The sequence below is a fragment of the Chiloscyllium punctatum genome, chromosome 38, assembly GCF_047496795.1.
Source record: "Chiloscyllium punctatum isolate Juve2018m chromosome 38, sChiPun1.3, whole genome shotgun sequence".
Lineage (NCBI taxonomy): Eukaryota > Metazoa > Chordata > Chondrichthyes > Orectolobiformes > Hemiscylliidae > Chiloscyllium > Chiloscyllium punctatum.
In genome coordinates, this window is record NC_092776.1 from 28,026,282 (window position 1) to 28,042,033 (window position 15,752).

Below are 15,752 nucleotides of genomic sequence, written 5' to 3' on the forward strand. Positions count from 1 at the left end.
TGTCAATTAGCTTGATGGAATATTATGAGTGCCAAAATTACTAATATCCCATGGTCTTTCCCACCATCCATTTTAGTTGGTTCAATCCCACCCATTGAGTATTTGGTTGGTTCAATCCCACCCACTGAGTATATATGCTCCTTATGTTTAAAAGTTGCATTTGTCCATGCTAATCATTATTGATCACCCTAGTACAAACTTGATTAAGTTTTCTTTGCAAGTTCTTGGCTGCCTCAATAGAGTCTGAATTGCAATTTTAAAAAAATTGCAACCACTGTTATTGCTTAGAAAATTTCCACCCTTTGCCAGGTGCTTTCATAGCACCGAAACCAAGCAGGCAGCTGGCTGTCAAGGTCTCTAGATTAGCCTTTCAGTTCCCTATTTTTACTGGCAGAGGTACAACCACCAGGTCACAGCAAACACTTTTACAGCCTCAACACTGTACAACCTTAAATATCCAAACAAGCAGCACTCAAAATATACAAACTTGTCAGACTGTTATTGAATATGATTGTTGCTCAAGCAGTCATATTCAATTTAATTTTCATAAGTATAAATTAAATACTTACATATTCAGTATTACTGCTGTAAGCATTTCTTCAAACTGTACATTTTTCATTTTAAAACTTGGGAGACTCATTTACAAGAACAAGCCAGGATAAAAGGAAAGATACTTTAAACCACCCCATTAAGATCACAGAAAAACCTTTCTCACTCATTTCAGTTCAATTACCCTGGATCACCAGGTCAATTGGCTTTTTGCAGAACCTCTCACTCTCTTGGGCATATAAAGTTAAAAATCACATAACACCAGGTTATTGTCCAACAGGTTTATTTGGAAGCACTAGCTTTCGGACCGCTGCTCCTTCATCAGGTGGTTGGAGCACCTGATGAAGTGCTCCAAAAGCTAGTGCTTCCAAATAAACCTATTGGACTTTAACCAGGTGTTATGTGATTTTTAACTTTGTACAACCCAGTTCAACACCAGCATCTCCAAATCATCTCTTGGGCATGTTACAAAATGAGCAGATCTGATAGCAAATATGACTCTCGCCTATACCGTGCGTATTCGGCAATATGGATACGGCAGGAATGAAGAAGGGCTTATGCCCGCAACGTCGATTCTCCTGTTCCTTGGATGCTGCCTGACCTGCTGCGCTTTTCCAGCAACACATTTTCAGCTCTGATCTCCAGCATCTGCAGTCCTCACTTTTTCCCTACATTATTTTTAACCCATTAATTTTCATGGGTTAAAAATCAGGTATGCCACACAATTAAAGGACCAGTTTATTAGGTATATAATTGAAAATGACTGCTTAATGGACTTACTCTTAACATTTATGACTTAATCTTCTTTGGTTTACTGGATTCAGGCCGCAACCAATGTTTAATAGGTATTTTGAACCAAATTCATTTCCATTCTGAGTATATATCGATTCTACTCATGCGATTCCATTGAAATTGTACAATGTGCTGGCTGACACAGCAATCAATTGACAGGATGCAGTTTCTCCATCCTCATGGAGAAGATCTAGAGGAGCAGGGATGTCCTGTACCTGAATTTGTGGTTGGAGTGGTGATGGGGTGTATTTGTGTAGAGGAAGGAATCATTTGCCTGCAGCAAAGCCATGGTCTCATGATTAGATTAGATTAGATTGCTTACAGTGTGGAAACAGGCCCTTCGGCCCAACAAGTCCACACCGCACCCGCCGAAGCGCAACCCACCCATACCCCTACATCTACCCCTTACCTAACACTACGGGCAATTTAGCATGGCCAATTCACCTGACCTGCACATCTTTGGAGTATGGGAGGAAACCGGAGCACCCGGAGGAAACCCACGCAGACACGGGGAGAACGTGCAAACTCCATACAGAGAGTCGCCTGAGGCGGGAATTGAACCCAGATCTCTGGCGCTGTGAGGCAGCAGTGCTAACCACTGTGCCACCGTGCCGCCCACGGTGTTTTCTCATTCCTACTGTAGACCACGTGTGACCTCTTTTAGAATTAATTAATTATCTTTCTTCTAGTGACTGCTAATAAGGTAGAGTAGCATGGCACTTGCACTTTTTAAAGTTAAGTCCTCAAACAATTTCCAGAATAAATGTTGGTGGACTATTAGTGATGCTTCAGTCAAGTGTACTAGAAAGTCTGGATTTCAAAGTCTTCAAATCTCCAACAGCGAGTTAACAGGAAAACATGATGTACCTTTTAAGGAGTACATTCTCTGCAATAACTTATTTACTTCCCATCAAATGGTCAATGTTTGAAGAAGCACTATCTACCAAAGTATCATGCAGCCTCAATAATGAGCACCAGGAAAATATGTAACTGACTTCAGCCTAATATATAAGCATTCCTACAGAAAGTTTCAAATTCTTTACCATGATAGTGTCTTGTACTAAATGGAGCCTAAACCAGTGTTTCAGTTTACAGCCCTAACTTGGTTACTTTATATTCACTAATGTGGAACCTTCAGCTCATACATTTGTTTTCAAAAATTAAATTAATTTAGTTTATACAGACATTAAGTCCCTTAATTTGCCCCTCTTGTTACCAAATGTTACCACTTACGCTTCTATATTAAATTTTTATCTATATGTCTGCTTCTTTGACCAAGTGCAAGCATCATTTTGAAGTCTGAATTTCACTGCCAGTGCAATGCCAGGTGTGTTCATACCTTTCAACAGCTGACAGACTATATAAAACAGCAAGTCCCTTTGACAATTTTAATAGAGTACTAAAAGTATTCAACCAGTCCATGCTTACAAAACAATGTCTCTGATTCCATGATTAGACATCAATTGCTGAACCATCTGAAGTGTGATAAAAGTTACATTAACAACTAGTTTAAGATTATTATTTGTCCTTGCAATGTAGTTTACTTCCACTTGCTGAAAGCTTATATATATATATTCATAGATAGGGACTTGACCTTGGCAGGAGAAGGAAACTGATCTGGGCATTGCGTGTTTTTTGAATTAACTAAAAGCACAGAAGGGCATTAGTTCCATGGTATACTCTTGATGGCTATTTCTCAACTGATCTGTGTTCCCTCCCTGCCTAAGGTATGATGCCTAGAAGTGCTGTCAGTACTGCAGTTAATGTCTAAGCAGGCCATTTTATGATTGAAGCATTACCGTTCAAATTAATTTCTGTAGCGGTTCATGGTATTTTCATGGTCAATATACCTGGACCATCAAATTTCTTTGGACATCCACTTTTTCTAGCTTTTTGCCATTTGAAAACTTCTGTTCTGTATTTAAGTTCATAGTGGATGACTTCACAAATGCCTGCATTGTTGACTCATACTGCTTATGATACTATCATCAGAAAAACTGGATGTGTAGTTTTATATTTCAATATCTAAATTGTTCACAAATTTGAATATTTGAGACCCCATCTTTATGGTGCACCAGCAATAACATCCTTTTAATTGGAGTACCTGCCTATTATTCTTGGTCTGTTTCTTACTGCGCAGCCAATATCATCACTAGATCAATAATTTGCCTTTAGTATCATGAACTTTATTTGTAGCTAACAGTGACTCATGAGGGACTTTCAGGATCAAATGCCTTTTAGAAGTTCATATACGTAACTTGAATGGATGTTGTTCTGTCCAATATGTTAAGCCACCTTTTCAAAAATTTCAAACCGATCCTTCAGGCATGACCCATCCATTATAGATCCATTCCAGAGCACACTCAGCAGCTGAACATTTTCAAGGTGCTCAGTAATCCTATCCTTAATTATTGACTCTAGCAATTTCCCAATAACAGATGTTAGGCTAGCTGGTCTATAATTCCCTTGTTCGTTCCTCCCCACTCACCTTTTTTTAAGTAGTGGAGCAACATGCAAAATTTTCCAATTGAAAGAAATGGTTCCCAAATATAGCAAACATTGGGACATGGGGTTCTCACTCACTTCTTGTAAAACTACAATAGAAATTATTTGGTCCTGGGGAACTACCATACTTTCACATGAATATTTCATCCATTGCTGTTATTTTGAGTATATTTTGGTGTGGTTTTACCCCTGAATGAATACTGGTTGCAGGGCATATACACTTGATGGTGGGGTCCTAGGGAGTGTTGCTGAACAGAGACACCTTAGGGTGCAGGTTAGTGGCTCCTTGGGGGTGGAGTCGCGGGTGGATGGGATGGTGGGGAGGGCGTTTGGAATGCTTTCTTTTATTGGTTAGAGTGTTGGGTGCGGGAGTTGGGATGTCGTGTTGCGGCTGTGCAGGACGTTGGTTGGGCCACTGTTGGAGTTTTGCATGCATTTATGGTCTCCTTCCTGTCGGGGGGATGTTGTGGGACTTGAGGGGGTTCAGAGGGGATTTGCAGGATTGTTGTCGGGGTTGGAGGATCTGGGCTGTGGGGGGAGGCTGAGCAGGCTGGGGCTGTTTTCCCTGGAGCGTCAGAGGCTGAGGGGTGACCTTGTGGAGGTTTGCAGAATTGTGGGGGGCATGGATAGGGTGGGTGGGTGGAGTCTTTTCCCTGGGGCCGGGGGGTCCAAGGCTGGAGGGCTTGGGTTTGGGGTGGGAGGGGAAAGATGTGGGGGAGACCTGGGGCCGGCTTTTTTGTACAGAGACTGGTGCGTGTGTGGAATGGGCTGCCGGTGGATGGTGGAGTCTGGTGCAGTTGCAGCATTTGGAAGGTGCTTGGATTGTATATGAGTGGGAAGGATGTGGGCCGGGTGCTGGTAGGTGGGACTGGATTGGGTTGGGGTATCTGGTTGGCATGGATGGGTTGGGCTGGGGGGGTCTGCTTCCATGCTGTATATCTCTATGACTCTAAGGAGCAGTCTACATAAAATTATTTTCCAAAACTAGTCAAACCACTAACATTGGGATATACAATTTTGCACTAAGTTTCCTAGTTATTTTTAACCATTTTAGCTGCAACAAACAAAGTGCAGATAATTTTGACATTCCTACAGTGCTAATCCTTTAATTATACTCAAGCAGTTAACAAACACCAAATGATATTTCCTCCCCAACTTTTATCATCTAGTTTGTGGACTACACAAGAGCAGTAAAAGAAAGAGCTGAGTGCCAGTAAAGAAAAATTCTGATATATCCACAAGAAACCTCATATACTCAGGTTTACATAGTTGCGCTACTTTTCCCAACTGTGCTTTGAAGTTTAGATATTCATTTTGACGTGAGTAGCAATTTCTACAGCTTGAAAATATTATTTTGACACACTGCATCCTTAAAATAAATATTTCAGTTGAATAATTCACTTGCAAACAAAATTTTTTAAAAAAGTACAAACAAGTGTTTGTTTTGTTTCATCTCTTGGGAATGTTAATTTTAACCTATTAGTGATGCTTCAGTCAAATGTACTAGAAAGTCTGGATTTCAAAGTCTTCAAATCTCCAACTCAGAGGTTAACAGGAGCTTTAAACATTCACTTTTCAAAATACTTCAATAATTTTGAAAACCTTGTAGCCGGTTCTCAACTCACCTTCTATGCAAGAAACAAAGAAAGGCTTTTCTCCGAACGTTTTACTTAAGGTTATTTAATTTATCTTTGAACTCACGCTGATTACCACAGAAGTGCTGAATATAGAATTTCTCCTTCAACTTTTTTAACTCAACAATTCCCAGGATAGTATCCCAAAGCCCTTCCTATTCTTTATTCATTTCAATCATGTACTCTACTCATTAATAGTGTTTATACACTATTTTGTTAGTAATTCCTTATTGGCCAATGCCCACAATCTGAGTGGCATAGCTCAAAATACAGAGGGAAGAAGAGCAAATCTAACCTAAAAAGCCCCAAAATTATTCTGGAAAATTCAAGCATGGGATCAACCAATCAGATAAATGCTTGTTCCTTAAAGGCTGTGAGTCTATCAGCAGAAAACATAGCAGAGAATCAATCTTTGAACAGAAATATAGTGAGGTGGTGGTGATTTACAGATTTGCCAAAGCTGGGATAAGTGAGAATGGAGCAAGGGGCTGAGCAAAACTATATCTTCAAGGACCAAAACTATGAGCTTTGGCACTGGGAAGCAAGGCTGGCAAGACCAGGGGCTGCAGTTATGGAAAAGGTGGCTGTATGTGGTTATAGAAAGGCACTGGGGGTGCAGAATGGCTGCAAAGGGACAAAGCTATTTTTAACCTTTTAAAAGCAAGAGTTTATAACATGAATATTATTCAAATCACAATATTCACTACAACAGTAATCTAATAATGAACAATTATGTTTCATAAACATTTACATTTTGGTATTATCACATCTCAAACAGCCTCACATACTATAAGTTACTTGAAATGCACTGAATGTGTTAGTGACAAATATGCAATTATTTAATTCTGATGGCTCCAGTCTATGGACAGCTTGTTTATGGTCTGTATGTGTGGGTCTTATTTTTAAAAAATTATTTGTTGCTAACCAATGACTGTTATCGCATACCAATTTAAATACTGCGGTGTCTTGAATAATGCTTTTCTGGTGCACTGTGGCTTTATAACAAATGGAACAGTGGGGATTTTTGACTACATTGTTGAACTCTTCTAATTGTGCTCCTTTGTAAGTCCAAACATTTCCTATATAAACTCAATTACAGAAGTTACTAAGAGACTGTATTACCTAATAGAAAGTTTCTAAGAATGAAAACGTAGGTCCCAAAACTCAAAATGTAGCCCAAAATCAAACCTGTCTAAGTGGCTTTGTGAATTAGCATCATGGCCCACCTTCACATCTTCCATGGTGGAATCTTGTTTAATTCAAATATTCAAGTATTTAACAACCTTGAAATTCATACTTTTAGGAATATTTAATGTACATAAACTGGATACTCAAGCAAGGCTAGCCAATTTAGAGTGACAATAGGTCTTTGCTCATTTGTTAGCATCATAATCTTGGCTTCAGGTGGGTTGCTTCCATTATTCATTCCTTTGCATGTATCATCACTAATATAGGAGTGAATATCAAAGTTATACCATCTATCAAATTCACCTTATTCTGTCTCACTTGACAATGTGCTTGCATGATATAGGTATACTTGTTTATAATATCCAATTCTTGTGTTAAAGGAAACAGTCATTTTTCCAAAAAAATTGATTGCTAAGATGAGAAAGTTAAAAGCTGGCCAGTTTTGAACTTCAAGAACCTTTAACTGCTCAATTTATATTACAGAGTGTTACAATGAAATCCTTGTGAAAACCATGTTCAAATATCTGCTCAAACTGTGTCAAAAGTGGACAGGTATCCATCTGCTAGGGGATAATAATCACAGCCCAGGATTTTTGGAAAGTGGTTAAAGCCCGCCACAGGGTAGATAAAAATTCCTTTTTATATAATACAAACAGTTCCTAGTTCTCATGTCTGATGAATCTATCCCATGTTGAACTTCATCTGTTAATATCATTAATCTTGCTTAAGACCTTTCATCTCACATTTCCAGATCTGTTCCATTGCTAAAGCTGTCTCCAACAAGCTATTGCATCTTTTATGCCAACCGATTTTCTTCCGTCAATAACTCTCCATAAAGGCTTAAGTTCCAAATACATGGTGAACGGGGAGAAGAATGAGCCTAGACATAATACAAATCAAAAGCAGATCTGATAGCTGATTAGTTCTCAATTCTAACCTGCAACCACTTTATCTATTTGAAACTTCCTGCTGCTTCCAAACTGTAGTCATGTGATTACTTCAGCTCTCTCAAACCGTTGGTCTACCCTGAAATTTTCTCATTGATGTTAACCTGCAAATATTTCAATTCACATGGTTCTTCCTTATTAAAGTGCATCCCATTGTTTGAAATGAACACTCGTTATGATTCCAGCTGATGTTATTACTGGACAAGCAAGATCCTCGACTGAAATCTGGCTTGATACATTTTTTTTAAACAGTTTTAACCTTCACTGAAACACAAGCATAGAATGCTACAGATTTGATTTCAACAATAAAATGGAAGTCTATTAGCCAAAAGAAAAGATAAAATTGAACAAACCAAACTACTTACATAAAACATGGTTAAAGATTCAGAAACACATGGTAATGTATAATTAATCCCAAAAATATTCCTCTGCGGTACTCACACCAGGAAGAAATCCTTTCTCTCTCCCACAAAGTGCAAGTTAGCTCTTACTTCAATTCCTGGTCATGAGAATCTGATAACCTCTTCTTTGATTTGTCATACAAATTGTGCTTACACTTTCTCAGATTCATATGCCCCTTCAGGGGAGTAACCAAACATGTCTGATCAGGGAGTTTCAAATTAAACTGTTCACACTGGGGTAACATCTTTCTTAACAGTTGGAACCTTCTCAGGAGCAACCATTTTACACATCCAGTATCAGAAAAGACTTGGGCAAACAGTCCAAATGAAACCAAAATGTTTTCTTTCACAACCTATTGGTGGCTGTCCAAATCACAAGAAATAAATACCTCTGACTTCAAGGGAGAGTCCAGGACCAGAAGAATAAAGGGGTGGCAATTTAAGACTCAGATGAGGACTTTCTTTTCTCAGGGGGTTGAGAGTCTTTGGAACAAGACGCTGTGGGGCAGAGTCATTGTGTATATTTAAGGCTGAGATAAATTCTTAATCAGTAGAGGAATCAAGGATTATAGGGATAAAGCAGGAAAGAGAACGTGAGGAATGTCTAATTAACCATGACTCTACTGAATGGCACAGCAGGGTCAAAGGGCTGAATGGCCTAGTCCTGTTCATTTTTCTTATAGTGAGACCTTTCTAAACTGAAAATCTAATGCACAACAATTTAATTTGTCTGCATACAAAAACTTTCCAGTAAGAAAATTTCCATTAGCATGCCCTAACGCACTTTAATGGATCTTTTAAACATCTCCATGGCCACCGAAATACCTGCACGTTATTAATTAAATCCCCTCAGACACACAGAAAACTCATATGCCACAAGCTCAAAACTCAAAAATCCAAAATAAATGTTATTGGGGCGGCACGGTAACTCAGTAGTTAACACTGCTGCCTCACAGCATCAGGGACCTGGGTTCGATCCCAGCCTCAGGCGACTGTCTGTGTGGAGTTTACACATTCTCCCAGTGTCTGTGTGGGTTTCCACTGGCTGCTCTGGTTTCCTCCCACAATCCAAAGATGTACAGGTTAGGTGCATTGGCCATGCGAAATTGCCCATAGTGTTCAGGGATGTGTAGTTTGGGTACATTAGTCAGGGGTAAAAGTAAAGTAAAAAGGGTAGGGGAATGGTTTTGGGTGGCATACTCTTCGGAGGAGCACTGTGGACTTGTCAGGCTGAAGGGCCTGTTTCCACACTGTAGGGATTCTATGATATATTTCACATACCTAAAATCACACAATTCATCATTCTAGTTTAACACCATCCAGGACAGCCTGTTTAATTGGAACCCCAACATTCAACATTCAACACACCTACACTGAGGCACAGTAGTAGCAATATGTACTATCTAAAAAATTTACAGCACTAACTCATCAAGCATCTGTGGCAGCACCTTCTAAACTCACCACCTCAACCATAAGGAAGGAAGAGGGCAACTGACACACAACAGCACCAACACCTGCAAGTTATGCATCAAGCCACACCTCATCCTGACTTGGGACTATACTGCCATTTAATCACAGTCATTGGATCAAAATCCTGGAACTCCTTTCCTAACAGCATTGTGGTGTACCTACTCCATATGGACTGCAGCAGTTCAACGCAACAACTGAACAACTCCTTCCCAAAGGAAGTGGAGTTAGGATGGACAACAAATGCTGGACTAGCCAGCGATACCCACACTCCATGAATGGAGAACATAGTTTCTCTCCCAGGATTCCAAATGTATCGAAAGGCCTTGGGTTCTTCCCTCCGTTGACAAACTGAACATCACCTAATCATGATTGCATGTTTTGCTTCACGATTTTCTTTTGTTTCAACCTGTAGGCACTGTGGAGTTTCTCTTTGCTTGAAGAAAACTCACTAAGTACCTGAATACCCTTTACAAGATCTGGGTAACCAGCAGGAATTACTTTCAAAAGGAAAAACAGAGCAGAGATAGAGAGACACCACAGTAATTTATTATTCCAACCACATTTTCCCTCACGTCCCCCAAAACCAACTGTCCTTAAGAGTTTTATTTTGCTGGAAAGCTACAATTTCAATTTCTCAAAAAGACAAGCTGCATTCTCCTCGCTTTTTTCTTTTGCTGGGAGATCAACTGAGAGTCTTTGTCAGAATAACTAGTTAAAAATCTACAATAAACGAAGAAGATTGAAATGTTTGGATCAAATGAGTCACTACAAACCAACTGAATGAAGAATGGTTATCGGGATTTTTCATAAACTTGCATTTAAAAAAATAGAGACCATACTTCCACTGAATTATAGTCAATGTATTAGATAATGTTTAAACTGAATCTTTCTGCAGTACCTTCTCTTAACATTACTAATAGAAAGAAATAAGCTGTACAGATATGCTTTTCCTGTTGAGTCAATGGGCAAGTAACAATACAATCAACGCATAATTTGGCTCTTTACAATATAAAGCAGGAAGGTCTTGGATTGATTGCTTTGTGCACTCAGTGTAATGCCAACTGGTCTGAAACTGGATGATAATGCAGCATTACAATTGTCCGTGGATGACAGAGTAGAAAAATTGGCCAGGATTCCTGGTCTTGACTGCTTTCTGACTCTCCCAGTTGAACGCATGCATGTCAATGAAGGATGACAGTAGGGTTGGACTTGGCTCAGACTGTCAAACAAGATGCTGACAATCACGGGCTAAGTTCAAGCATAGACTCTCAGTTGAACTACTAGAGTTCTAATGTAACCTGCAGTCCATCACAGCCTGAAATCCGCATGAAGAAGGGGATGAATCTATTAACTGTGTTTCTTGTGTTCTGAGTACTAATAATCTAATTTGCAATTTCAGTTTTATTTTATCCATTCTGCTGGAACAAGCAGTCTCATTTGTCCCTGTTCCTTTACTATAAGATTGTGATTCAGTTAACTTGTTTGATATTCTGAAAAGAATTGCTCCGCTAATTCATGTTATTCAGAGCATAATTATAACACTTCACTACACAAAGGGCTGTGAACAACATCTTAAATTTGAAAAAAAAAATTTTGATTTCAACTGCAGATTGCATTTCAGAATTTGCCACACCCAAACAATACTATGTGGTGTGGCCTTTCATTTAAGCATATGCTTAAATTTTTATCTAAAAGTAGTGAAGCAGAAATCAAAACATATATTTTGCAGTTACACTTTTAGAGTTAAGGCTAAGAATTTCATATAATCAAAATTCCTTCTGAAAATGAATTTTAAACTCACATTTAGGTTCCTTCTTCTCAATTAAAGTACTTCACGGCAAATCATTTTAATCTAAAATGGTCAAAAAAGCACTTGACATGAAGAAACAATTCAAAACATTACAGTCAAAATAAGATTTGAAGTGATCAATATTCTCATCTGATGGTAACTATTGTGATATTCTGCACTGACAGCAATGACTAAAAACAATTTAGACAGAGTTAGTTACTTCCTTTTGTTAAACACATGTAAACAATTATGAAATATGCAATTCAAAACAGTAGGTATAGTTATTTACAAACTTTTAAAATCTACTTGGGGAAACTTGCAAGCTGTTGACTCTACTTCACATAACATGTGATGGCATGCAAACTCTGCACACGCATCAGTTTGTCATAAATGGGGCTTGAAGCTTTCATGCACCAAATCCTTCCAATATTAGTAGAGTACATACCTTTGGTACGTGCTGGAAGCCTACGCAGTGCACCCAGTGACTGAATATTGATTGCATAATCTTGCCTGGAAAGGAATGTAGTGACTTGTTAAATATTTTAATAAATCACAGAAAGGGACTTTTGCAGCTCTGCAGTCCACATCCCAAAATAATTTACAAGGCGATTTCCTGTCAAGTAATCCAAACACAGTCTTGATGCTATATTTTATCATAAAAATAAACAGTGAATGTGTCAGAAAATACCCTTGACTCAATCACTCCCTAAATGTTTATGCACACATTAACCATGTTAAAATCCACATTTTAGTCCTCTTCCAAAATCTGCAATGAGTTTAGCGACTAACAGCCCGCCCAAAACAAAACAGCTTTCAAGAGATGGAATTAAAGAGCTCTTGAGGCACAAAACTTTTTAAAACAACCAAATGCATGGAAATGCAACTTTCAAGGACCATTGGTCAGGCTGCATGTGGAGTCAGTTATCATAGGCACAAGAGACCCAATCCCCAGTCCACTGAAGAGACTACCACTTTGGGAAGGCATCCTGAAGCAAGCATTGGGCTTTTACACTTCAGCCTTAACTGGCACAGAGCTGTAAAACAGGAAAAGAATCAACTAAATTCTCAACTATAACCCAATTCTTGACTATAACTTCTAATATTTTGTAACAGTTTTGCTCACCAATCATCCAGTCTTTCCTTCAGAATAAAAATTCTTCTTGCATGGACCACCCATATATATATATTAATCACATATTAACTGAAGCAGGATTAATTGTTTTCAGGTGTCCCTAATTCAATTCATATTGAAGGCAACTATGGCAAAATTGTGAATCTAATCAGGACAACTCGAATATGTACACAGTTTAACAAATACAGGGAAATATTAACTCTCAGCAAAATAATCCCCATTACGCCTCTGTGCCTTTAACTAGTGTGACATTAGTTAATTATGGAGTAGTGAATATATCGCGTCTTTCAATTATTAGAATTTTAGCATTACTTACAAATAGAATATTAGTTTTACAAAGGTTACCTAACATAACTTCACATTTCTAGCAAAGCTGATGCTATTTTTCCACCGTACTAACTTCAAAGATGTATCAAATTTCCCACACTCTAGGATCCTGTCAATCAGTCACCACACTCACCTTTAGTATGGCAGGTTTGATTAAATATACTGTAGAGTGGTATAGGAATCCAGTGATGCAGATTGTAGAAAATAGTGTTCTGTATTTATTTCTACATGTGCCATCATATTTGCATTGAAGCTTTTGGGATCTCTGGATCCCACTCACTGATTTCTGTGTATGGAGTGATCACACATACAAAATTCGTTGCCTTCAACCAAAGATGCGACAACTTATTGCTCAATTCCCCCCAATCACATTAAGGATTTTTTTTGAAATGTACATTTGATTTACAAAAATCAAACTTTCAGGCCATTCAGTCCTTCTTTATGTTTCTAGCTCAGTTACTTACCCAAAGGTCTTCTAGTTTATCTAATTTAAATGTTAGGATTTCACGAGGACTTTAACAATCTTCAATCATGTGGAAAAATGTGAAGTTATTCATTTGCAAGACAGAATAAAAGAACAGAGTGTTATCCATTTAGAGAAAATATGCAGTAAGTTACAACACAAAAGGACTTGAGGGAACCTGTGCACAAAACAGAGAATGCTAGTACAAAGGTAATCAGGACATTAATGGAACGTTGACACTAGAGCATAAGAGTAAGGAAGTCTTGCTGCAAGTTGCTAATTAGACCAAATTTGGGAGAAATATGAGCAGTTTTGGTCCCGTAATTTAAGGGGATATTATTTCATTGGAGGCAGTTCAGAGAATGCTCATTTGGAGATCCCACAGTACGGAGGGATTGTTTTATGAGCAAATATATTGGGAGTTTACTCATTGGAATTTAAAAGAACGAAAGGAGATCTCATCGAAACATATAGTATTCTTAAGGGGCTTGACAGGGTAAATGCTGAGATGATGTTTCCCCTCTTGGGAGATTCTCTGACCAAACAGCACAGTCAGAGAATGAAGGAGTGTCAATTTAAGACTAAGATGAGGAAGAATTTCTTCTCTCAGAGGGTTGAGTGTCTTTGGAACAGCTTGCCACAGGGAGCTGCAAGCACAAATTCTTTGTGTGTATTTAAGGTTGAGATAGATTCTTGATCAGTAGAGAAATCAGGGAAAACACAGGAAAGTGGACATGAGGAATTTCAGATCAGCCATGATCCTATTAAATAGTGTGGCAGGCTTGAGGTCTATTCCTGTTCCTATTTCTTGTGGTCTTATAGCACAAAGTTTGTCATTGTTTATGTCATCCTTTATTTCAGGGACATTTGTTTAATGCTGCCAGGAACACCAATGTTGATGAAAGAAACAAAACTATTTAACTGTAGTTAAGAGAGACACACTGGATTGGAGATGTTAGGAGGATAGCCATACCTCTCAGGGATGAAACGTCAATGTTTAATGTGGAGATGTCCAAATAAGCAGGACTGATATTCCAAAGCATTAATGTAAAAAAGCAGCCAGAGAAGAAACGTAGAGACCCAAGAGTAAGCGAAACAGACCATTTAATTGTACTTCAACGCAAGAAAGCAATCTGGAAGAAATGAGTACAATGGTAAGAGTGGTGACAGGATGGAAAGTTCATAATTCAAAAAAGAAAATAAATTATCTGCAATTTCAAATTTATCTCTCAAAAATAAAGTGCATTGAAAGATTGAAGTTGGATAAAAGCATGATTATTAGAACTTAGGACAGAATAAGCTTTTTTTTGCTTTAGAGATGCCATTGGTGATATTCAAGAAAAATGCAATCGTTGCTATCAATATAATCATGTAAAACTGAACAAAAATTTTATTATAAAGAGCTATTTTAAAAAGAGCTCTACTCCCACATCTGTTGCTATCTTCAATGCTTTACAGATTGAAGACATTCATATTATTTCTATTGGGTGTTTATTTAAAGCATGTAATGTGAAGTACCATTGAGTAAGTCTGAGAAAGAAACTATTGTAATTCTGCTATTTATCTATCAAATAGGAGAGAAATGTATGATAAAAAGCAGAGCAATCCTGCCAGATACTTGTCATTTGTGTACATACTTACCACTAGCATTCAAAACCATACCTCTTTACCTAAGCAATGAAACCTGGCTTTCCTGTCATTGTTTAAGCCAGAAACAGGATGAAGAGAAGAAATACTGTGACAAATCAGAACTCCTTTTTTTTTCCTTAGTATGTACCTATACCAGTTCATTTAATCAACTTGGTTACTGAATACCAGTCCTGTGTCATGCAACATTAATTCATTCCTGTATTAATATTCAGAGTGCTCCATTTATTACATAAATATACTGCCTTCTCAACTGACAATCTTTTTACATTTTGCTTCGGAAATGTCCACTGAGAGGGCAACATATTTGCCTCATGTTTAGTTGCAGTCAGTGTTCTCAACAGAAATGGCAAAGTAGTAATGGGCTGAAGATCTGTATTTCCTTATGTAACAAAATCCTTTTTTTGTATCCAATCAATTGTATCCAATCCTGTACATTTATAACAATCAAGGCACAGGGTGTTCCACTGATGTTTACATTTAATCCTACCGAGGAACAAGACCTGGGCTTGTTGTATTGAATTACCTATTAATAAATTCACAACCAGTAAACAGTGGTTCATGAGTCAGTGGGAAAGAATCAGGGAAGCTAACTCCATCTTGTTAAAATAATCCTGTTAGTTGGATGCAGGGAGTTGGGACAAAATGAACAAAGTTTTATTCAGAGCAATTAGAGAGCTAGAACTGTCAATGATTAGATGCTATGTGAAATTGAGTGATATAGTCGCAGAAGTAGGACAACTAAAATGAAAAAGACAATCAAGAAGGTAGGGTTTGCAGGTTCAGGGAAATTCATAGTATCAGCTCAGTGAAGCTAGCTGTCTAGTTAAAAAGCTGAAATTATGCTGGCATATAAAGGCAAATTCTAGCAATGTCAGGAATTGGTAGGAATGGGGTCTTGGGAAAAG

At 38.2% G+C, this 15,752-nt stretch overlaps 1 protein-coding gene across 4 annotated transcripts in view; it reads right to left on the reverse strand.

Annotated features, from left to right (window-relative positions):
• Nucleotides 1-15,752, reverse strand: part of LOC140463474 (fibroblast growth factor receptor 2-like) — a 183,425-nt gene that overhangs the window by 164,792 nt on the left and 2,881 nt on the right. Inside the window, exons 1-3 of one of the 4 annotated variants that reach the window (XM_072557469.1) lie at nt 14,171-14,296; nt 11,721-11,785; nt 11,288-11,338 (exon numbers count right to left, since the gene is read on the reverse strand). The gene's annotated coding sequence lies outside the window, so the exon portion shown is untranslated. Of the gene's footprint in view, nt 1-11,287; nt 11,339-11,720; nt 11,786-14,170; nt 14,297-15,752 lie in introns of those variants that run through there. The other 3 variants (XM_072557468.1, XM_072557473.1, XM_072557472.1) reach the window with 3 other exon arrangements.